Source organism: Onychostruthus taczanowskii, unplaced genomic scaffold, assembly GCF_017590055.1.
Source record: "Onychostruthus taczanowskii isolate IOZ18803 unplaced genomic scaffold, ASM1759005v1 scaffold39, whole genome shotgun sequence".
NCBI classification, from domain to species: domain Eukaryota; kingdom Metazoa; phylum Chordata; class Aves; order Passeriformes; family Passeridae; genus Onychostruthus; species Onychostruthus taczanowskii.
The window spans coordinates 4,822,124-4,846,117 of record NW_024501348.1 but is presented as its reverse complement, the minus strand read 5'-3'; the positions used below and the strand labels follow the sequence as shown (position 1 = coordinate 4,846,117).

At 40.3% G+C, this 23,994-nt stretch overlaps 1 long non-coding RNA gene and 1 other non-coding gene across 4 annotated transcripts; both read right to left on the bottom strand.

The window, feature by feature from the left end:
• Window positions 1-8,045: 8,045 nt before the first annotated feature.
• LOC121340000 lies at window positions 8,046-13,942 on the bottom strand. Of its 3 annotated transcripts, none has more exons than XR_005953243.1 (6): window positions 13,876-13,942; window positions 12,176-12,225; window positions 11,621-11,690; window positions 10,981-11,058; window positions 9,423-9,475; window positions 8,046-8,819 (listed from the first exon to the last, which is right to left on the bottom strand). It is a non-coding gene; the product is annotated as an uncharacterized LOC121340000 (long non-coding RNA). The 3 variants fall into 3 exon arrangements; XR_005953244.1 differs by lacking the exon at window positions 13,876-13,942 and adding an exon at window positions 13,635-13,847; XR_005953245.1 differs by lacking the exon at window positions 13,876-13,942 and adding an exon at window positions 13,341-13,615.
• On the bottom strand, window positions 9,009-9,078 carry LOC121340051. The gene has a single exon (XR_005953252.1). It is a non-coding gene; the product is annotated as a small nucleolar RNA SNORD50 (small nucleolar RNA).
• Window positions 13,943-23,994: the final 10,052 nt, after the last annotated feature.

The following is a 23,994-nucleotide window of genomic DNA, read 5'->3' as shown; positions in this document are numbered from 1 at the left end:
TCACAGGAAAAATTACAAAATAATTATTACCCAAGAGATGATCTTGTGTACACTAAAAGGCAAAAGTTTGTAATTTAGTGCCAAGTTTTATCCCTTTAAACATCTATTAAAAGACCAGCCCTGGTTAGTAAACTTGACGCATGAAAACTGTTCACAAATTTCAGATCAACAGTATTGACACAGACCTGCTGCAGCCAAAGAGGAAGTCAGGAAAGTGCAGAAGAATTTTTTTTAGTCTGAAAATATTTCAAACTCCTCCAGTCTCAGTGCAGAATGAAAAAAAAAATAGAACCAGAATTAAGAAGGGAGGGCTATTAATGTAGAAACTTTTGTAAGCTATGCACAAAACCCCCCAATCTATACCAAAACAAAAAACAACACAACAAACCCCAAACATGAGACATTCCCAGCTTAGAAGTTCACCTGCTTTCTATAGCTCAGCCAAGGTGACACAAATGGTTTCTTCCACCCTTAGGCTGATAGAAGTGCTAGTAACACATCAGCTGTCCCTCTGAGCCTCTGACATCCCAACTGCTAGTCAGATGTGTTAGCAAGCAGTGAGTCTGTGCACCCCAGCAATGACTAAATTCATGTTAAGGTTAAACCCCAACAAAGGGGAGACTACCTCAGTGAACCACAGAAAATAAATACTTCATAACGTACTGTTGCTTGGCCCAAGACAGTATTTTCTATATTATTTATCTTAATCACCAAAGCTGAGCAGCAGGATTAGACTATATATGAAATCAAAACAGCCCAGGAATTTTGTAAAACCTCATTATCATGCTTCTTTTGGAAGCTTTAGCAGAAGCTCAGAATGTTTTGCTTCCAGGGCCAGATGCCAATTCTGCTGATAGTCCTTTTTGCTGCTGCTATAGAAAAGGCTGTCATCTTCACAGACGTTAATTTCTGCCTTTTTAATGAATTTGAGGTGCCTGTTTCCCAGCCAAATTTCAAAATAGTTGAGGAGAGAAGAGCAAGTTCAACCAAGCCTATTTCTGCAGAATTTAGATATTTCTGAAAAATGGTTATGGTTTTTGGAGAATACTGTACAAAGTACATTTGAGTTTTAGCCCAATTACATTAATTGTGAGTAGGAAAGGGTTTTTATTTAAAATAATACTCACCTTCCACTTTTTTCTAACACCTACTTTATAGCCTGAAACTTTCCAGTAGAGAGCTCAGTATGAACACAGAAGCAGAAAAAGGAAATATTTCCCTTCCTAAAACAACCTGAAGCCCTGCTAGTTGTTCTTGCTGATAGATCTGCAATTTACCTCAGAAGTGACTTATTTGCAGGCTCCATCTCTGATTTCTGAAGAGCAAATCACAGCTGTCAAATCACATCAATTACAGGACCTGGTCTTGTTTTTAAAACTCATCACATATTTCAATTTCATTACAATATCCTTGAGTCCCAGAGATATTTATTTTTTTTCCTCTTCACAGAAGTTTTAAATATTCTTACAGCCCTTCTGGGATTAACACTGAATGCTTATGTAGTAATCTTACCAAATTTTGTGGGGTTTTTTATGTTTAATACATAACTGTTAAAAGGAAAGCAATACAGGAATTGTATAGAAGAGGAAGAATAGTATATTTAAGAGACTGGGACAAAACTGAGTGCAATACACACCAAGGTCCCAACCTTGGCCCAGAGCATGAAATTTTATGGTGGGAGATAGAGCAGATAATCCGTAGAAGTTCAAGTTTCTATAAAAGATGTAACTTCAGGAAAGACCAAATATGCATACTTCTTTTGTCATTCTAAATGCATTTTACTAGCTGATAGTCAACAATACTTTAGGATTCCCTGGTCTCACCTCAGTGAAAAAAAAAAATCACAACTAGAGAACTTGAAGTAGCCCTTAGGAAAAAACAGCAGATAAAACCAAGAGACAGAGCACTCCAGGAGCATTACCTCAGAATAACAGAATTCCTCTTCTTCTTCTCTTACAGGCAGGTGAGAGAGTTTCATTATAGTGAACCATCCTGGTCACTGTCAAGTATCCTCAACCAAAAAGCAAAGATAAGTGGCTGGTTTTTTCCTTAAAAATTAGTGCTGTCAGGCACTAGCCATCAGGAAGTCAGTGGTCCTTACACCACAGGTCTCTTCACATCTGTAGCTCCTAGTAAATCACATTTGTTCATATTTGTAAGGTAAAAGCTTTGGATTTCCCCATATCCACCATGGCTCATAAAGGGACTGCACTTTTATAGAAAATATATCAAGCAGTTGCTACAATTGTTCAGTGTTACTTTTCCAATTATAAAACTAGAAACTACATAATACTCTCAGGAGAAAGTACTCGTATAATTTCCAGTCATCTTCTCATAGCATTTAAAAACACAGCAAAACCATGACAAAATAGGTTTCCAGCAGCCTTACATCCTGTATGTCAAATTAGCAGAAACTATACTGAACAACTTTTCACTAGCAACAGAAATTAAGTTGAAGTACACATAAATGAAGACAAGCCAGTTCAGACAAGCATTAAGAGTACTACTTCAGAAACATTTTCAAAAGCCTAGACACTATTCCCTGCCATGCAGAATTTTTGAGGAAACACTCAGCACTGAAATAGTATCTATTATAAATTGCTATTTCAAGATGTTTTAGAGGTAACTCCTGTTCCTGCTGTTAAATTTTTTATATTGTGTGGTTTATAATCTGTGAAACAGGAAGAGGGAAAGGAGCACTAATTCCCACAAACCAAGCTTCTCTGTTTGCAGTAGCAAATAGGCAGTTTAATAAGATTTTCAGAATCAGAATCTATATAATCAAACTACTTTTAGAAAATGCTTATTCTAATAAACTCTGGGGAATAAACAATCATACCCTGAGCTGTTTTAGTTATGAAGTCAAAATGACATTAAGAACTCACCCCTCACCATGTTTCAATATTGTACTTTTTTGGTGTTGTGGCTGAAACAAAAGACAGCAATTTTGCTTGTATTTCTTTGCTGCAGAAAATGACCTAACTACTAGACAGAGCTAACACACCGCAAAGGTTTCAGCTGGGTTAGTTAGTTTTCTTCTTAGTAGGTGGTACTTCTTAGTGCTGTGGTTTGGATTCAGAATGAGAATAGAGTTGATAACAGTTGGATGTTGGGGTTGCACTACTTAGCAACAGCCAGAAGTACTGCAAGTCAGGAGGGGCTCAAGAAGCTGTGAGGAAGCAAGACCAGGACAGCTGACCTGAACTGGCCAAGAGGATATTTTATACTAGCATGTCATGCCCAGTACATAAACTGGGGGAAGCTGGCCAGGAGGCATGGATCACTCATCACTCAGGCTGGGTATGTTTGCATGTTGTATTGTGTATGATCACTTGCTTATCTTGGGGTTTATTTTTGTTGTGTTCCTATATGGTGCAATTATTATGTTTCATTTCAATTCTGTTCTTATTTCAACCCATTGCTTTTATCTTTCCTCATATTCTCCTCTCCATCTTACGAGGGCACGTAGGATGCAGTACTTAGTTACTGGCTGGGCTTAAACCTCAAGACACAGGGGTTTAAGTCTCAAAAGTTTTCCGCAGGACCCTAGTATCTCCAATGCTCCCTACTCTGAAAGGAACCAAGGTAAGCCTAGGGCAAATTATTTCCTATTTTGTCAAGGTAAGATGAAACACAGATATATCAACAGCTGCATATTCTTCAATGATCTTAAGACTATTTAAAAATCCTTTACTTTCCAATCAACTTTCCAACTTTCAAAGTAAGGTCTAAGCATTTATTTTATTAATTCATCTCTTCCTTTCCACAAAAAAAAAAAAAAAAAAAAAAAAAGACTGAACTTCATTTTGGGACAGATATTAATCATTCTTCACCTGTCACTATAAAACTAGTACCATTGTTGCTGGGAGAGTGCTCCTTAAGTTATGGAGAACTCCAGTTTCAGGGAAAAAGATAATGTTTATTGGTCTGGTGAGAAGCTCAGGGGTAAGAGCACACATGAGTACTTCAAGTTTTCCCACCCAAAACAGTTCAGTTAAACAGTAAGGCTGTCCTAGCACAGGGGCCCTCATTGAACTTCACTTACCACTGTTTTCAGTAATATAAGAATCAAAAGTGACATCAGCTTCAAAAAGGGGGAAAAAACCAACTTTTACTTCAGCCCCATCCAAATTCTACCCTCCCTACATTATTAACATACCCATTACTTCATCTATTTTACAGCCCACATATCAGTCATATTTCAAATATTTTTAAATGGAGATAGGTCATAATTTGCAAAGTAGTATTCAAACACAAATGAAAATCTCAGAAAATTCCCAAGAAAACTGCTGGAAAGGCTCTGTATACTTCTCCTGTTCCTTATACTGGTCATCCTCAGACAGAATACTGAACGAGGCAGACTTTGTCCCACTCAATACAGCCATTCTTCTGAGCATCAAACACCACTTTGTCCTCCGGAGCCTGCAGGAAGTTTGAGACAATGGCAGAGAAGTACTGTCTTCATAGCCCTGATAGCTCAACTGGACTATCAACTAAAAAGCCACATGATGTTTGAGAGGAAGTAGAATTCATCATTCTAATTGTACTTTTCCAGTTTATATCCTCTGAGGGAAATACAAGTGCAGACAAGCAAAAATGCTCCTAAAACCAGTTGTAACATCAAAAAATAAAGAATGCAAATCATCAGACGTGCATTTACATAGCATATAAAGCCTCCATGTGTACTTCAGTCATCTGAAATTACTATTTTTCTGTTAAATTCTGTCATACTCCAGATGATAGCTCAAAGATTGTCCTCCGGGACAAAGGGAGGGAGTATGAAGAAAAGCTACCAAAGTCAGGGCTGAACATTCTTCAGTATAAAGGATAACTTTCCTTGGGTAAAGTCAAACACTTGCTGATTCTACTGTGTCCATGTTTGAATGTCCTATGGAAGGCTTTTCTTAACCAACTGATTTCATTTTGATGCTGGTTTTTAATTGGCAGAACACATACCCCAAACTTTGTATGGCAAATTTATACAGTTAAGAGCTTTCCTGCAGGAAAGATGGTAGGAACCCCAACACCAGCACACCATATAGCTGCAGCCACAGTCACACACAGGATGGCAGCCAGACAGCACAGCTTATACTGAAATTCCTGTTCACTGGGATCTGATACTTCAGGCAGGTGTCACAGCAGCACTGGCAGTCACATAGCAGTGTGGGTGCTGTGGCAAGATAACCACTGCTAGCTTAGTTTCACTCACTTGCAACTCTTGATTATAGATCACAGCCTTCACCAGTAAGACAAGTTCTTCAGCAACACAAAACCTCCCACCTTAATAAGGACCTTGTTACTTCAATAGTAGCAAAGCATTTCTGCAGAGCTACTCTCGAATTTTCCATGCGGTTGCAAGGTACTTCTCTTGCTTTTAAGCTCAACATTTGTTTAATTACTAAGTCTCTGCTGGTTTTGCCCAGTTACTAAGACCGATAAATGGCAACATTCCAGAACAGTTTGTTTAACCACCGATTCCTTGGACCACAGCCCAACAGCCATGTGACACTTCTAGCTCCCCACTAATGATGGTTAGTGCAAGACTTCACTGGACTAAAACACAAAAGCAGCAAAATGCTTTCATGCTGTTTACTGCACAATCTTAAAGCTTTGAATTTAACAATCTGTTTTGAAAACCCAGTGAAATGCTTTTGCAGAGAAATCCCATGCCACACGTTCCAAATTTGTCACACAGTAACTTTCCAAAACTACACCTCCTTATCTCACTTGTATTAAACGTCACTTCAGAAAATGTACCAGAACCAAATCCACAATTGGTTTGAAAACATATTAACCCCCTCCCACAAGGCAAAAAAGCCTTTTCCACCTTAAAATTTATTATAAAAATGACCTTCCTACATAATTTTCACTGGCGTTATAAACCAGTTCCTCTGGAACATGTCATGGTTAAAACAGTAATTCACTTTTGTAAACACTTAACTCCCTACATTACTAATACAATTTTTTTTTTAATTTGCTTCCTATTTTCAGTAGCTCTGAAGTACAGGATTGTTCCTTGAGAAAGTTCTACAGCTCAATATTGAATATGCCTTACCATTGGGCACATCTACCTTTTTTATATGCTGAGGCCAATCTTTTTTAAGATTTAACACTCTGAGACACACCTCCACCACATTGATATGCAGTAACTTCTATTTCCTGGCACCCTTTATCTGCTGCCAATCCTACCTCCCAGACCATCCCCAGCTAATGTTCTAGAACACACAGAGCAAGACTATCATGAATACTTTGGGTACCTGGAGTGCCACCCACAACCCTGACCCTTTAGTCTTCTATTTCATCCCCAACATCACAAGAAAAACTCACTTTCACAAAGTTCACTGCACACATATAGCATTCTCTTTAAAAGTTAATATTCTGTATTAGCATCAGCCTAAAGGATAAAGATGGTACCTTTATTCTCAAAAACACATGCTGCTCCTCTGACCCTGTAACAAAGCCACGTATCTGAATACCTAGAATGTACTTAGCAAATATTGCTGCTCTATTAACCATCTCTGCTCTTTGACATCTTAACATCCAGAAGAGGACTGACAACTTCTGGACTTACCAGCCAAGCAGCTCTACTAGATGCTGTTAACAGCACCCACTTTTTGCAGATCTGCAGTGGGCAGAAGACTGAAACTAATCTTACCTTCTGACTTCTTGAGTAGTCAGTAGTTTCTGTCTTGGAGCCACTCAAGCACAACACGAAGCTTTGTGTGGCCAGTACCTGCTGCACCAGTCAGCACAAGGCCACACTGCCTCCACAGCCCTTGAGAAGTACAAGCAGTCAAGAACACCGTGATCATCAGGTGTGATCCACAGCTGATGTGCAACATCCATGACTTTAACATCCTCATCTTTATTTAAAAGCATGTACAAAACATGGCACATGAAAATATACACCATTCTCACAAACATTTGTTAACAGAAACAACTATTATTGAAAGCAATGAAGAGAAAGCTATTTTATAGTTTATTTCTGCATATCTTGATATTCAAAAGATTGACTTACTATTCCTTGCTCAAAAGGAGCAGTCTTTAGCCAAAGTATCTGGTCACTGCTTAATAAGCAAACTATAGGAGATGCTCAGTGAGCCAATACACTCCTGAGGTCCAGTAAGATCCTTAGTATCCACTTCAGTAGTCTGATAGACACTTATTTTTGACATTTCCAATGTCTCATGTGTTGTTCCTGGTAGTGTTTATACTTCGTATTACTTTGACAGAAAATTGAACTTTACATGGAACATGTCATTGATGAACAGGTATCCCCATGATCTACAGGGTTGCTTTATGTATTCTGGATGATTTCAAAGTGATTCAGTAATAGTAGGTCTATGAATTTTGAATTACCCTACTGTCATGTTTCTGCAGTTATAAAAAATTCCTGACAATAAGGCTTGAAAGTCAAGCTTCAAGGCAAATTTTACCTTGATGTACCTTCAAATTTACTTGGTGACCAATTTATGATCCTTCATTCCTCTGTGGAAGGGACAGTTTGCTGAATACAGCAAATATGCTACTACTGTGATTACAGCACCAGCTCTTTTCAAGTGACTGTTCAAAACTGTTTTAGGTTCCAAGATGAAGCTGGGGATGTGCACTCTATTTGCCATCTGTTAGAGGTGGGGCAGTTTTCTTTATCTCTTCCACAACCAATGCTCCTTCCAGGAAGATATCTTCTATTAACGGGCCTTTGAGTCTCACTGCATGACTGAGAAATTTACATAATCCCATTTTGAGATGCTCCACCCAGAGGGAGGAGCCAAGCATTCCCACCTGGATATAATCTGAGACTTGGAACACCAGCTTTCTCCCTCTGGTTCCCAGAGGAGCAGCCGCCTTCTTCATAGATTCCCAGAGAAGACCAGGCCCATCTACACCACCACTGCACCTTCAGAGGAAAACTACAGCCTTGTACAGGATCACTGCTCCAACAGAACCACACCTGACACTCCAGGAGGATGGCAGCCACCATTTAATCGTGCTGCTACCAACACCCTGACCAACAGGGTTGCCAGGCTGTATTCTGACTCTGTCAGTGTTGTTTTGTATTACTGCATTTTTATTTTTACTTTTATTTTTCCTAATAAAGAACTGTTATTCCTAGTCCCATATCTTTGCCTGAGAGCCCCTTAATTTCAAAATTATAACAATTCAGAGGCAAGAGGTTTATATTATTCATTTCAAGGGAGGCACCTGCCTTCCTCAGCAGACACCTGTCTTTTCAAACCAAGACAAAAGCCCAAGTTCCAATGTATGTAACTTTCTTTTCCCTCTCTTTTACCAACCTCTTTCCCCCAGAGAGCAATCGAAGTACTGTTGCCAGCGTATTCCTCAAAGGGCAGTTCCACCAGTGTGGTACTAGTCTTCTGCTGCTGAAGTGGCAGCCCATAGAACCCCAACTCCTCACTAGGATACAGTGATGCAAGCTGTAGACATTGTCTTTTGCTTTGCTTTCACCCCGTCTTTACAGGGCCTGCCTGTGAGCTCCACTCCTGAGTTACCACAGATCTCTAGTATCTGCAAGACTGTCTACCCATATGGTATTAAAAAGTCAAGGAGTTTTCCAGGTACTCCTTTCCCTAATATCACTACTATACTTCCTACAGAAGACAGTTCACTATTTTGGAAAGATGGTGTTTTAAACATGCAGAGACAGTATCTATTAAACAAAATGGCAGGTGTTTCAGCAGGCTTTTAAAAGCATGGCATCCCACTCCAAGCCACTAATCTCTTCAGGTGTTACACTTCCTCCTGGTTACATCATCCACATCTGTCAGGCAGTTCTGACAAAGTAGTCCAGCTCATCACTGAAAAAGGAGAACAAGATCTAAGTAAAATGGTTCATTCAAGGTAGAAATTTTTATTTGCAACACCAGCACACAACAGTTTGTATTAGCATGTTGCTAACTCTGAGAAAACAAAAACAAACCAACAAAAAACCTAAACCCACAAAGACTAATACTTCTCAGAAAGTTTAAATAAAGTCTTTTGGTCTCGTCTCAGATTCCGGATCCGTATAAAGTTTTTCAACAGGAATTCAGGTTCGGGATAGGATCATCACAGATGAGACAAAAGTGATACATGAACAAAAAATTTAGTAGGAAATATTCTATTAGGTTTCTGATTGCTTAGTTTCTGTATTAAAATTTCTAACATTTTGTTATATTTCAGTAATAATGTAAATTTATTTAAAACTTTTCATGTAGGTTTGAAAGCTAAGCAAGGTTAGGCACAGCTATCAACTCACACTGTGCCCTGGGGAACAAGTGTTTTGTAAATGCCAACTATGACTTACATATCAATTGATCAATTATGTTCGTAACTATCATGATGCAAAAGGATCTGAACTGTAAACACAATTACTTTAGACTTAGAACCATAAAATGTTTAGAAGCTTTTCAGTTACATACCTGAATAAGCCAAAAGCACTTGTTTCTACTTGTTTTCTATGAAATGCATTTTCCTGTAAAAAAGACATTTATTAGTTCAGAGAAGTTGTCTTTCGTCACTCAAAATACAACTTGCCATCTATTTAGCCTCTCATACAGACCAAACTGCATTATTCAACATGTGCTGCATTAGTATCAGCACACTGCAAGTTCTGTGAAACTTCACTCAGAAGTGTAGTCATGTCACAGTAAGATTTGTTTTGCTTCTCTTGCCCAGCTACTGCTCAACCTGGGTATGAACTATGATAGGAAGGGGGAATTACACTTGATTATTAGGATATCTGGCGATTTGTACATCAGGATTAAAAATATTTATTGGAATTCATACCTTCTACTCAGACACAGCATTCAAGCATCTCTGCAAAGACTGCACTGGTTAGTTAACACTAACAAGGTTTGCTACTTCCAACTTTCTCTAGTTCAGCCATGGAAGTCACTTCCCTTCCTACTTGCAGTAGTGCCTGGCTAAACAATACAGCATCTTCTATGCAGCACTGCTGCACAAGTTTCACTTGTACATTTGAACTTCACATACTAGAACAAAACCTGTTGTTCAAAAGGAAGTACTGGTAGCTAACAAAGTATTTAAAGGTACCTTTCTTGAATAAGGAGTAGAATAAAGTTACAGATGTGTAGCAACACAGGAAAATGAAAAGTTCTCACTCTCTATGTTTTAGCTTTTTAACTAAAACCAGCCTGTGGTAAAACACCAATGCAGTAAAGAGAATTTCACTGAAAATTATTAAGTTCAGATACTTAGGTGGGAACGAAGTTCTTGCAGAAACCACTGCTATTGTTCTTAAAGCACAGTAAGCATTTGTGAGCATTCTTTTTGCTTGCTTCAAGTACATTATACCAGCCCTTGTGAAGTGCTTTATCTCTAGAGCTGAAAGAGCTTAATTTAGAATTCACTACAATTTACCATCAAATGCCATCTTTGTCATTAACATGACTTTTCCTAAATGCTCACATCTGAGCCCTAAATTGAAGTGCAAACATCACCACTAGTTTTCAAACACCACCAACACTTCCTGACCATACCTGACTAGTGCTTGTTATTTACCCACTATAAGGCATAATAGCTTAAGTCTAACACTTCCTCTTCTCTGCTCTTTTAAGATGCAAGAGTCTGCAACAGTACTTATTTGTGTCAACACAGACCTGAGGTGGGTTTCAATAATGCACCAACATTCTTATTCACAGCGTGGTGCACGCTGGCACCTCACTTGTACACAGCAACAGCATTAAACCAACACCAACTCAGATGATTTATGATTGAAAAATTGTAAGTGGTTTGATCTCAGTACCCAAAGCCATATGAAGTTGCTCATCAATGTACCAGGTTGGGCAGTTTTAGCATGACTCACCATTATCCACAAGTATCAACAACAAGAACTGTAGCACCACTCATACACTCATATATTCCACAAGACAACCCTCACCTCTTCCACTAGCAATGTACTAAAAAAGGAATAAATTATCAACAAAAAATGCCTAGGGTTCAATCAATAAATATTACCTGTTTTATTTCCTGTTGCAAGGAAATCTTTCTTCAGGACACGTCACATTGCCATTACTAGAAACTGTTCATGCCACTCTAGAAATTTGAGTAAAATCCCACATTACAACAAGTTCACGTATAATGTAACAAGCCAGTAAGAACAACCAATTTCTACTTTTGTAACAACTGGTTATAAGCATTTGAGTAAAATTTAAATGAATACAGATCCTGGAGTTCTTTCTTTTGTTCCTTCAAAGTAGTGAGGACAACAACTACACATTAAAACAGTGAATACACATTTTTATTGAAATATGGGAGCATTTGCTTATTTATATTAATAAGCATCCAGATGTACTGGTTTTTTTTGACTACACTGTTTCATACTTATTTCCCAATAAAATGCAAATTCACAATTAAAAGCTAATCTGAAGTAAACTTTAAAATTAGTATGAACATTTCAGGACAGGCATTTTACCAGCTCCTTCAACAAATACCTATTCCAACCCCCCAGACCACACAGTTCTAGACCATGTCAAAGATGCCCAAAATTACGATACCTCAATTTTACAGCTAATGACAAAACTACTAATTTAATCCCATGCATCTTCTTCTAATCCATTTATTGTTAATTTATCCCCACTGATAATTTAGAACATACATGTTTTTCAGGAAAATCCACTTGTGTGTACCAAGTATTCTTCTACTTCTGATGGTCCTTCCATGAAGTGCTGAAATTAAAGATAAGCAAAATTATCTTTTAAACTAGAAAACATCTCTTGCTGTGGTCTAGCATAATCTCTCATGTTACTATGTCAGAAACATAATCACCAAGCACTAAAAAAACTGAAGTTTTCATACAACAATTTAATACTCTTCTGGAACAGGTAAAATACCTGACAAGGTGAAATTTCGTAAGAAAAAGAAGTCTAACTAAGAACTAACCTACAGACTGACTAACTCAAAGAGCATCAAACACAAAAATTATCAAATAATTACTTATCATTTTGATGGCAGTTATGAAAATGCAATGTAGTTTTTCCTTTCTGTCCCACTCAGTAGCCATATAAAACTGACAACTCTCTGGCACTTCCCATACTTTGACAGACAAAAAACCCAGAAACCACACTATGGAGCACAGGTATTTACTGACTTGGTCAAAATCAGAAATGCAGTGTTACTTCTAGAGCAACATTAAAAATTACAGAGCTGTTACCTTAGTGTATGATGTACTTGGCACCACTGAAAACCTCCTCTCCATCAGACCTAAAAACAAACATGGACAGCCTTACAACTTGAAAACTTGAAATCAGCAGACTCATATTACTAAGCCACACACATTATGAGGCAATAATCATCAACACAATCACTAGAAGCAGCATGCTAAGTACTAAATCACAAGCTCGCAGAAGAAAAGCAGCAAGAAATGCAGTTTTAAGCAACAAAGGAGTTTCAAGTTACACCCACGTGAAATTGCTTATGAAAAGCATTGTAGAAATAACTGCATGTCCCCACTGTTAAACCTCAGTCCAAAGACCTTTTAAGGAAAGGTTTTAATCACTTTTAAGAACTGATTTCAGTTGGTTTAGAGAATTGCTTTGACCACGTAGCAATTACCAAAATCCACCAACTCTAGCATTTCAAGAAATGCATGACAATACATTATCACTTGAATGTGCTTATTTAAAGTATCTCACCCTGTACTACAGACACAATAAATGCATTGAGCCATAAAAGATAACCTATCAAGCATTTTGTTTCATATCACAAAAACAATTAAAGCCATAGAAAGACTCAAGTTAAGCTTCCACTTCTTGCATGCAGTAAACTTTATGCTGAGTGTAATAAACTCAACAATCAAGGGTTACTAATGGTTTAAGTTCCAAAAATTTACTGTTCAGTAATCTAATGTGTGACTCAGACTGTTAGACAAGCTAATTAAACACACAATGAATGCACCTGACAACTCCCTATGTAAATCCACCCACATTCTCATATTTGTTCCCAGGTAAGAGCCTGGAATCGTAGATATATTTAATGGTATTTCCCATTCTTTTTGAAGTGCTATGGGTTCAATGACATCAGCATTTCATAAAGGTGACAAAAAGGCATCTTAAGCACACAAAGGGCTTCTGTCAGTGCTTTGGGGTTGTGGTGGTTTACTTTTATAACAAATCTCTCTTTATTATGCTGTGCCATTGTCTTAAAAAAGAAAGAAAACATAATTAAGTTGGAACACAATCTTATGATTTCCATCAGGTATCACCTAAATGTTGTGGGTCTTTCTCCTTGGGACGCTATGTGCATTTCAGAGTACTTCCACAAGTCTGTGGCTGAGCCCTCCAAAAAGAACTACGGGTAACACAAGCGTGTGCACCAACCCTCTGCCACATGAACACGGTGGTTTTGCCTCATGCAGCGTTTTATGCACGAACCCCGAGGTGTGAAGGCTGTCGCAGGGCGCCAGGGGTGCCGCAGCCGAGGCTGAGGGGACGGTAGGGCAGCACCCCGCACCGCCACGGCCGGCGATCAAAATGGCGCGGGCCCGGCAGCGCCACGCGGGTCACCGCCGCCTACCGCTCCCAGCCTGCCCCGCGCCTCGGCATGCGGCTTCCGCCAGGGAGCCTCCCGCGGGGCATGCTGAGAGATGTAGTCCTCTCTAAGTCCCCTCGCACCTCCGCGGCTCTCAGCAGGGCACCGCGCACGGGCGGCTGCGGCCCCACAGCTGGATTAGGGTCGCCTTTTGCCTGGCTCTATTCGCGCCTCCAAGGGTGAGAGCTTCACCTGCCGGCTCCAACCTCAAGCACTACGCGACGGGCACTGCGGGCGATCCTCCCAAACGTCCAAGCAGAAAGATGAAGCCATCCCCCCTCCCCGCCGGGGCAGCGGCAGACACCGCATCCCGCCCGGCCTTACCGTGTGCCGCCATTGCAGGCGCTCCGCAGGGAAAGAGAGGGCGTGGTGCGCGCGAGCCAGCTTTATATGTACGCTGCGGGGTGGGAACGAGGCTGGCCACGCCCCCTGTCGCGCGGGCCGAGGGGCGGAGACGCCGCGCGGCGCAGGTGCGGGGGCGCGCTTGGCTCGTGGGGGCGCCAATGCCTCATCACCCTTTCTGTGAAGAAATTCCTCCTAATGTCCAGCTTAAACCTCCCTTGGTGCAGCTTCCGTGGACTGTGTCCTCTTATCCTGCTGCTGATTCCCTGAGAGAAGAGGCCAACCCCCACGTGGCTACACACTTCTTTCAGGGAGTTGTAGAGAGTGAGAAGGTCACTCACCTCTGAGCCTCCTTTTCTCCTGGCTCAACACCCCCAATTCTCAATCACTCCCCACAGGACTTGTGCTCTAGACCCTTCCCAGCTTTGTTGCCCTTCTCTGGACTCTTGTCCTCCTTCTAGTGAGGGGCCCAGCACTGGACACAGCACTCGAGGTGTGGCCTCACCATTGAGAGCACAGGGGGACAGTCACTGCCTGGCCCTGCTGGCCGCACTATTGCTGACACAGGCCAGGTGCCATTGGCCTTCCTGACCGCCTGGACACAGCGGGCTCATGTTCAGCTACCAGCACCCCCAGGTCCTTTTCCACCAGGCAGCTTCCCTGCTGTCCCCAGAGTGAATACTTGTTTCTTATATCTGTCTTCTTTTCCTGTTCCCTGGGGCACCCAACTGGTTTACCTTGTGAAGCTATGCCTTGATGCCTCGGCTTTCCTTTGACTCTAATTAGATGTTTCTGAAACATTAACCACAGGTGCACCCATTTCTACTTTTTGGAAGTAGCATGTGATACTATATCCCTGTATAACATTGCAAGTTGTAAGAGCTGAAAAATCTCCTCCTATCCACAGCTGGCAAAAAATTAAGCTTTCTGTAGTTTTTCACTCTATACATTTAGTCTAAGGATATTGTTCCACAGTGAACCTAATAGTGGACTTTAGGAAGAACTTCTGTACTGTGAAAGTGGTGGGACACTGGAAGAGATTACTCAGAGAAACTGTGGATGTCCCATCCCTGGAAGTGTTCAAGGCCAGGTTGGATAGGGCTGCAAGCAACCTGGTCTAGTGGAAGGCTTGGCAGGGGGTGTTATTTTTATTATTTCTGGATTGTCTTTAATGTTCCTTCCAGTCCAAACCATTTTATGATTCATCCTATTCCACCACAGTTTAGCCACTTGAAGTTGTGCAGCTGTACTTTGTAAAGTGACTTAGTCTCCATCTGAATCTGCCTCCTATACTGCTGTGGAAGAGTTAGTGAAAGAAAGTCTTAGTGAAAGGTGCCTCTGCTACAGTGGGAATAACAGGAGCAGTACAGCCTAGATGATGTTTAAACTGATGGGAAACCACATCCTAAATTCTCATCTATGGAGGGTCTCACTAGCTGTTTATAAATAGTGGGGTTTTTTGTCTGTCTGTTTATTGAAAGGTTTAATATATCAATCAACTTAATTAAGGAAATAAGGGAGAAACAAAGAAAGATGAAGAAAAGCTTAAAAAAATTTTGGTGTTTTGACAAGTTACTAACAATATGACAAAAACCAATGTTCCACATATGGACTCTTTTTAGGAGGGTTTAACTGTTGGAAACAGATAAAGGAAATCTAGAGTAGTGAGTTGTAAGGTGCTAAAATACTTGGCAATTTTATTCCTAAAATTATTGAGATTTATACTACCAGGAAAACTAAATAGCTGACAAATTTTAAGCAAGTTTTGTTCTGCAGCCCATGGCAGCAGATGACACTCTTCTCTCTGCTTTTCTTCTTATACATCCTGTTTCACCTGTCTGAAATCTTGAGTGTGAGCTGCAGTTGGCTCCTTTTGTGCTGAACAGGCATGAGGAGAGAGGTCTGCAATGCTGCCTTTTTCTCTGAGTGCCTCCCACCGCAGCTGTTTCAGCTACTGTTTCTGCAGGAATGAGAGTGAGAAGCTGTAAGCATCGGGGAAGAGCTGCTCGTGCTTCAGGGAGTGCTCAGCAGCCCAGCTTGGGCACAGACAAGCAAGCAATTTATGCTGCTGTTGTCTTTCCATCTGACATATCCAAAAGGCCTCAAAACTGGTGTTTGCCACATGGCACAGAAAATGTTGAGCCACCCTTCCTTAGTGACATCAGGGCTAAAGATAAGCAAAGTAATCACAGCCATTAATCACTACTGAATTAGCCCTAAAGAAAGAAGGCAGCTCCTTACCATTCCTTTACTAAGTGCTAAATAATTCCATATTTCTACCAGTGCCTATCAAGGGCTTTTACTGCATGTTAGTCTCAAAGACTAACAAAGACTGGAATTTCTTTTTGGGGAAAAAACACAATTAAGCCCGGACTACATTACAATAAGTATAAATGAGTACAATTTTAGTTTGCATTTGATAATAAGAAGACTATAAATACTGAGGTGACTGAGGGCTGTCCAGGGCTGTGGGGTGCTCTGTAGTGTGAGCTTTGCAGGTGAAACATGGCTGAGCACCCGGTGTGGGGAGCCTCACACTGTGCAGTCCTACTGCACCCTGGCTTTGGAACTTGGCAGAGGAAGCTCCTCATCCCTCTGTTAGATTGGAGGGTACAGGTTTACTAGCAGAGCCTGAATGCACTGCTTTGCAAACCTTTTATCCTCAAAGAAGTGTGTCTCATATTTCTCAGCATCACCCAAGGCTGCTAGCACTGGGCAAGCTTGTGGGTCAAGTGAAGCACGGCTTTACTGTAGGTAGACAACAATTACAAGTCTGAAAAAAGTTAACCAAACCAAAGTAAAAATGTACATCACAAACATAGGTTCTTTTTCAAAGTAGGGTTCCTTCTTTTGCATTTCTTGCCCGTCCTTCAGGCTTCCACATCTTTAACCTATATCCCAGCTGTCTGGATGAGGGTGCAAGCTGTAGAGCAAGAACTGTTGCCACTCTCCAGAGAGATCCTAAGGCTGGTCATAAGCCTGCTTGCCATAAAGTGTTAGTTTATAGATGAGTTGCTTCTGAATTTATCTCACCACAAGGCTTCACATTCATGCACAGTGTCAGTGCTGGCAGAAGGAAGTGCTGGTTATAAGATAATGGGGATATACTGGATTGACTCTTGTGTTGGCCCACACAAATATATGTCAGCCTGGAAGTCTGGTGGTGTGACTACCTCCATTGCTTTTCAGGTCTAGGCAACTCTCTCAAAGTTCTCTTTTCTTGTCTTAAATTATTTCTTTCTTGTTTTTTCTCTTTATTTCTATCTCCCCCACCCCCACTTCCTTTCTGTTCCTCTTTTAGGTCTGGCTTCCTGGATTTTTTCCAATAGTGTTGTAGCTTGGATGACTCATGTCTCTTGGTTTAGTTTGGGGTTTATACTGGTGCATCCTTTGGGATGCTGAGTTCCCTTCCCTCTCACCTTCGCAGCAGGAAGTCTATTGTATGTAGCTTTAATTTCTTCCTTTTCAGAACAGATAGTACTCATTGCAAACTCCTGAGCTGACTTTGCCATATTTCACATTATGCATCATAAAATGCTTGAGTTGGGAAACAATTTAGCTTATGAATGTGACCCTGTTTTTAGTTTTTTGCAGATACCAAAATTTTTTATTTAAGCTTCTCAGGTCTCTCTCTTTGATTTCTTTTAGTCACTTCAGTATCACAGAAAGACAAGCATTTTAATTTTTTTTTAAATAATAAATGAGATCATAAAAAACATTAGAACAGCTGTACAGGGTCAGATCAAAGGTCTACCAACCCCCACCACCCACTAGTATCTTGCTCCCAAATGTAGCCCAAAGTAAATGCCTAGGGAGGGGAGTAGGGATAGAACGAGCACATCCTTCCTCAGGTATTTGCCCAGCCTCTGGGAATATAAAGCTCAGAAACCTCCTAGAGGGTTATTATTTTTGTGTGCATGAGAAGATAACAATCCTCCATTAATTTTCTAACCATCAATTTGTTCAGTCTTTCCCAGAACCTTTATAAAATGTTAGCATCCCCAATTACAATGGCGAGAATGGCAAGGAATACCAAAGCTGAATTAGTGTTACAGGAAAACTCATCTCCTTTAATTCGCTTTGTATCTACTTTCTGTTTACTCTTTGCACAGTTTTAGAAGAAGTAGTGGATCTTTCCCTCCACAGTCATTCCTTCATTGAGCACCCACCCCCCAATCTCTTCTTCAGGCTGAAGAAACCTCATTTATTTAATCATTCCTCATAGGGGAATCAGTTCCTACCTTTGACTGTATTCTTGCTGATCTGCTTTCGACTTCTTTTGCTTTCGGAGGTGGGACTCCCAGACTTTAGAGTCTGTTCAGGAAGCCAGTTATTGGGCTTATGCAGAGGTACCATTATGTTCTCTGCTTTCATTTTTTGTTACTTAGCACTTCTTAAACTCTGGTGTCCTTTTTTGGCTGGCTCTGTGCATGGAGCTGACATTTCCACAGAGCTGTCTGTCGTAACTGTGGGATCTCACATTGGAGCAATAAAGGCCTGAGCCCATTGTTTTGCATTTGCTGTTGTGTTTGCTTTCCTTGGTAAGCAGTGTTTATATTGATCTGTGTTGAATTTCATGTCTTGCTGTTGTACTCACTCAGGCTTTTTAAGCTCCTGCAGCTACTTTCGCATCAGCAATAAATAAATTGATTACTAGTTTTTTTTTTACCCCTCTGCATACCACCGATTTCAGATAATTCAGTGAGTTCACCAGTGTAGGTCATGCAGATTCCTGTGGTGGTTGTATTCCACTATGAAAATTAACCATTTGCTTCTACCTTCTGTTTCCTGTCTTTTAATGTTATCTCACATCTGCTTAGTTTTCTTAAAATCATTTGCTGGGAGGCTTTAGGAAACCCATACACTAGATCAATTTCTCACATGCTTGATGATCTATTGTGAGTTTGCCAAGTGTTCTGACTATTGCCCTACAGATCATAATTAACTAAATGCACACTAATTCTACTTTTTATAGCAAGCTTTTTGCTTATTTCCCTGGAATAGATGTGAGGCTTAGTTTTCTGGATTTCTGTAGAACCTGTTCAAAATGTTATAATTCTTTTTGCTACTTTCCCTTCTTTAGCACCAGAGCAATTTCAAGGAGGACACCACAATTAGAAGTTTACATTTCGCTAGCTTCCTTTAAAGCATCATTTGGTCGTGTTGAAACTGCAGCATCTTCGAGAAGTTGGAAGCAACTTCCCTCACAAAAGCCTCAAAAGTGGTGTGGTGCAGGGAATTTCCCCAAATTTTTCACACAGAACACAGGAGCAAAAAATGAATGCAATTACATGGCCTAATTTTCTCTGAACAGGCTTCCTTATGGGGGTCAGATTCATGAATTTGAAAAGGTATGTATTGTTAGTTTTGATGACTAAACAGCGTTACTCTGATGTGTAATGTAAGTTCCCTATTGCCTTTTTACAAACCTTGAATAGTGATTTTGTGCCTTCAAGACAGTGTTTTCTGTCTTTATACCACTTGTGAGGATCTAATGTGCATACCACTTCTGAGGGTTCTGTTACTTTTGTTTTTAAAAATATCTTAATTTTTAGGTATCTCCCCTTTCTGAAGCTGAGCACAACTGTGGCAGATATTTGGGGTTTCTGCTGCAAAGTTAATCTAAAAGTAGAATGGTTGCTTATACTGACATACTTGGTTTAGTGCCATAATCTAATCAGTTTATATGGCTAAAATTGCCAGTAAAGCATAACTAAGCTTTATGCAAGAAATCCCTCAAACCCTCTTCACTTGGTTACCTAAAAAAAGCTACAAAGTTGGTATATTAAGGAAGGCAAACTAGTTAATATCAATAATTTTAAATTATATCAGCTAGTTTTTCCTCTGTTTGCAAAGGCAATTCTGTGTGCTGTGTCTAGGAGTACCTCATTGTAGCTATTTCACTGTGTAAGAGGAGCATTCATTATCTTCAATTACTGCAGCAGCATGCCCAAAAATACTTAAAGGAAATTTCAGTCTGAGTCTTTGTTAGTGATTGGGAACAGCATTTTCTGACAGTGTTTACTTCTGTTCTATATTGTTCCACATAAACAGCATATTACTGGAAGATAATATGTTTTATTTAATTGCTGTATAATTGCTACTTATCTTACTGGCTTTTCTCATCCTTAAGTGATGAGATGAACAGATTTGGGTGAGTTGAAAGCATTGAAGTGATGAGATGGGAGAAGAAAAAACTGCTATTTAATGTTCTTCTCACAGCTCTATGACCCAGCCATTTACTGCTATCACTTGCAATCACTTCATTAATTAACAAGACATAGGGAAAATAAGGCTTTTCTGTCATATTTATACAGCCTTGGCAAATTAAATGTCAAATCCATTTTTAAATAGGAAATATATCTTCATGTTCCTTAACAAGAGGCTGCTTCTGACTCTTAGAGAATACAAGGCTGCTGATCTGTTTGATTATTTTTACCAGAACTATTCTTAATATTGCCCTCTTTCAGAGCCTTTCTTACAAATTGCACCTCATTTCTTACAATATCCTAAAATCACACTCTTCAGAATCAGGAAAAACAACACATATGTACTTTGCTATTTTTAAAATGAAACACCATGTGAACTATTATAACAAAATAGAAGTTGTAAAACTACATTCCAGTATCTGGAATTGAATCTGATATGATAAGTACAGAATTCTGGGTAAGAAAGAGTCACTCTATTTGAAGTGGCTATTTCTCAGACACTTCTTCAACTGCTTGGAATGTGTCATTTGATAAAGTAAGAAAATCAAATAGGCATACATATTATTTTACTAATTGTATTAATATTAAAACAGATGCAATTTTTTTTTTTTAAAATCTAGGAAAATGTAACTACCTTAGCTACAGTGCCAATATGTTAATTTTAGTAGATGTAATTATGCATCAGGTCTTCACTTACGATGGTGCATAAGTCTTTCCATCTATGAAATTTGCACAGATGCAGATATTTTTCAAATCTTTTATTGTAGAATTTTGTTTCTATGTTGTCTTATTCTTAAAAGTTAGCAGGTTTTGTGAGTGTGTCTTGCTCTCAGCAGGTCAGTTTTTCTCATACACGGAGAGATCAAACAGCACTTTCTAGAGTGTTTTAACTTCACTGTTAAGTAGAACTTAGCAGCTCCTGTGGAAAGGGATCACCTTATTCTTCTCTCCTCTCTGTCACTAGCACTAGGATGCTACAAACAACTACATGGTGCAATAGAAAACATTTTAAAATTCTGCTTTAGTTTTCTAGCAAATCAACCACCTGAACCGACTTGAGCTCACTGAGCTGAGACTGTGACCATCTAACCACTAGATTTAACAGAAAGGAAATGGTGGTAACAAAAGCTCTGGGCTGGGTAATTGTTGAGTAGGGTGATGTCCCCTGACAGCTAATATTCAGGCTGCTATAAATATGATGTGAAACCTCATGCTTGATCCCTCCAAAATGCAGTGTACCCCCTATTTAGTTATGCCTAAATGCAAGTATTCAACCCTTAAAATAAACAATATTAGATATTTAAGAAGCCTGTTCTACCGTTCACTGATATTTACTCTCATACTATTAAGAAGAAATAATCTAAATACAAATAAATTAAAGAAACAATTTATATTCAGAGCAGTAAAACTTCTGACTGGTCCTACTAATGAGCAGCACTATTGTGATGCTCTGCCCTAGGATATATAAGATTAATGTGTTCAGTGTTTAAAGGTGGAAGTCTGTATTTGTAAAGAACAGAAAGACATAGGCAGCACAGTTAATCCTATAACTGTGATAACATTCATTAAAACCCAAATAAGCCATTTCAACTATGTAAGTAATTTGTTAACTTTAAGAGAAAGTAAACTAATATTGATAACTTCTTAGGGGGGAACTCATAACATTGCAAATTTTTACCAGGTACACAAGCACATATTCCCAGTCCTGATATTGACTAATATTCTTGACTTGTCCTGATATTCTTGACTGGAGCAGGTAACAGGCCTCCTGATACCAGAAAGACTGCATCCTTCTGTCATGGAAGTGTTCATACCAGGTGGCCTCTGAAGGCCCTCCTGTGATCTAACCTGCTTTGCCTGGTTGTGCTCTCTTGGATATTTACCAAAACTCAAAGGAGCTCATCCAGACCCTTGGGGCAACAGAGGGAATGACCTGAGCATTTCAGAACTTGCAGGCTCCCTCTGTGTGCTCAACAGCAGAGAGAGGGTAAGACAAGGCCATCCTGGTTTTTGGTCCTCAGTTTTACATGTGCTGTGTAGGGAAAGGATGGGACAAGGCTGCCACCCCTTGTCAGCACTGAGAACATTGCTGTGCCAGAGGTAATGAACACAGCGTTTCTAAACACAGGGCCTTTGCAGATCAGAGAAATTGTGGTCTGAAGCTTGAGTTGATATGAATCCTCTGGTGCTCTTTAATGTCAGTTGTTGCCAGACTCTGCGGGTGTACTCCCATCAGCATCCTTTGCGATCTCTAAGCTAGGCCCTCTTGCGAACCAGGAATGGATGATCAGGAGGTTCTCCATTCCTTCTCAAAAAAGCAGTGCTGGGAGAATTTTCAGAGGCACCAGTGATCAGATCTGAGTGCATCCCTCCTGGGAACAGCAGCTGACTCAGCCTCCTCCGGAGGAACTCCTAGGTGGAAGCCTGTGTTGGTGTTGTGCAAGATACAAAAAGATCTGGCCACTACCTGTTCTCAGCTGGGGCAAGCAGCCCACTGCCCACGGGCAGCCTGGTGTCATGTAGGAGAACTTAGGATGCCAGATGGGGCTGAAGAAGCTGCTGAGTGGCCCTGGTAGCTGCATGCACAGTGAAAACCATTAATATTTGCTGTAATGCTGCTGACTATTCCCACAGGAGCTGTCACAGTTGCCAGAATTACCATATGACCCTGGCTGGTGCCAGTTTCCCTGTTAATTGCTATCTTTTGTTTCTCTTGAAGATTCTGCAGTTTATTGGCATGCTTAAGCAGTTTCTATGGACTGCAGTGGGAGTTTGTGACACAGCCTGATTGTAGGGTTTGTCTATTACATGCGAGTAAGGGATAAACTAAGATAGCTTTAGCATAATTAATATGTATTCTACTAGGAGTGTCATAGCGTTTGAAAACCTCACCCAGCCTACCAGACTGGCTGTAGGCAGAAGCAGACTAAGAGGTTATCCATGTCCTCACCTTTTGGGAATCATGTGGGTCCAGCTCCATGTGTTCTTCTCCTGCTGCCACCCTACTTTGAGTTACCACAGACCTCGCTAGGATCTGCAATAACTTGATCTTACTTTGTACCTACATTTCTGCAAGAAAGGCAGGACTTGCCTTGCAGGCACTGGGAGGGAGCATCAGGCAGAGAGTGAGGCAGTGGCTCTTGCCTGTGTTTCTCCACACGCTGCATGGGACGGGCCATGGGCCTGGGCAAAGCCAGGGGTTGCTGAAGGTAGCAGCAGAAGAGCTGCTGGAGGAGAAATGTGCTGCACGATACTGCATGACAAAACAAGAGGCTGAAACCTTGTTTGAACTAGTAAGCAATCGGTTTTGCAATGCCGATCAGACAGGTACACCTGACCTGCAGCTAGTCTGGAGATGTTACAGGAGTGGATGAATTTTCCCCATTGTGATTTTGAATGGGATGACCATTAAGCTCGTTCCTCTGTAAACACAAGAGGGCACTCCCGCCTCACTCCTCGATGCTTTGTAGCACAGGGAAGCTTTTCGTGCAACAACAGATTTGCAGCTAATCGGTTGTGCATGCTTTGATAACACAACACTGTGCATTTATAAGCATTTATAGTTCATGCACTTACAGACCATATTTAAGAAATGTGGTCTTAGTTTGATGCTTTCTCTAAATGTATGTGTGGAGAAAAGATTGAATTTAATCCTGCTCACAATGCAGTAAAACCAAAACTCATATGTCCTTTTAACCAGAGTCACACTGAAACTGGGGGACTATAGACTACTTGTTGGGGTTTTAGGTACATTATCTCATGGAAACAGAGTTTACTTGTTTTGTCTGCAGTAAAAAAACAATCTCCAAAGAGCAACTACAGAGACCAGTAATGAGAGTTACACTTGCCAGCACCCTTGTCTTGAAGTAGCATGCCAGTAATCCATTCATAG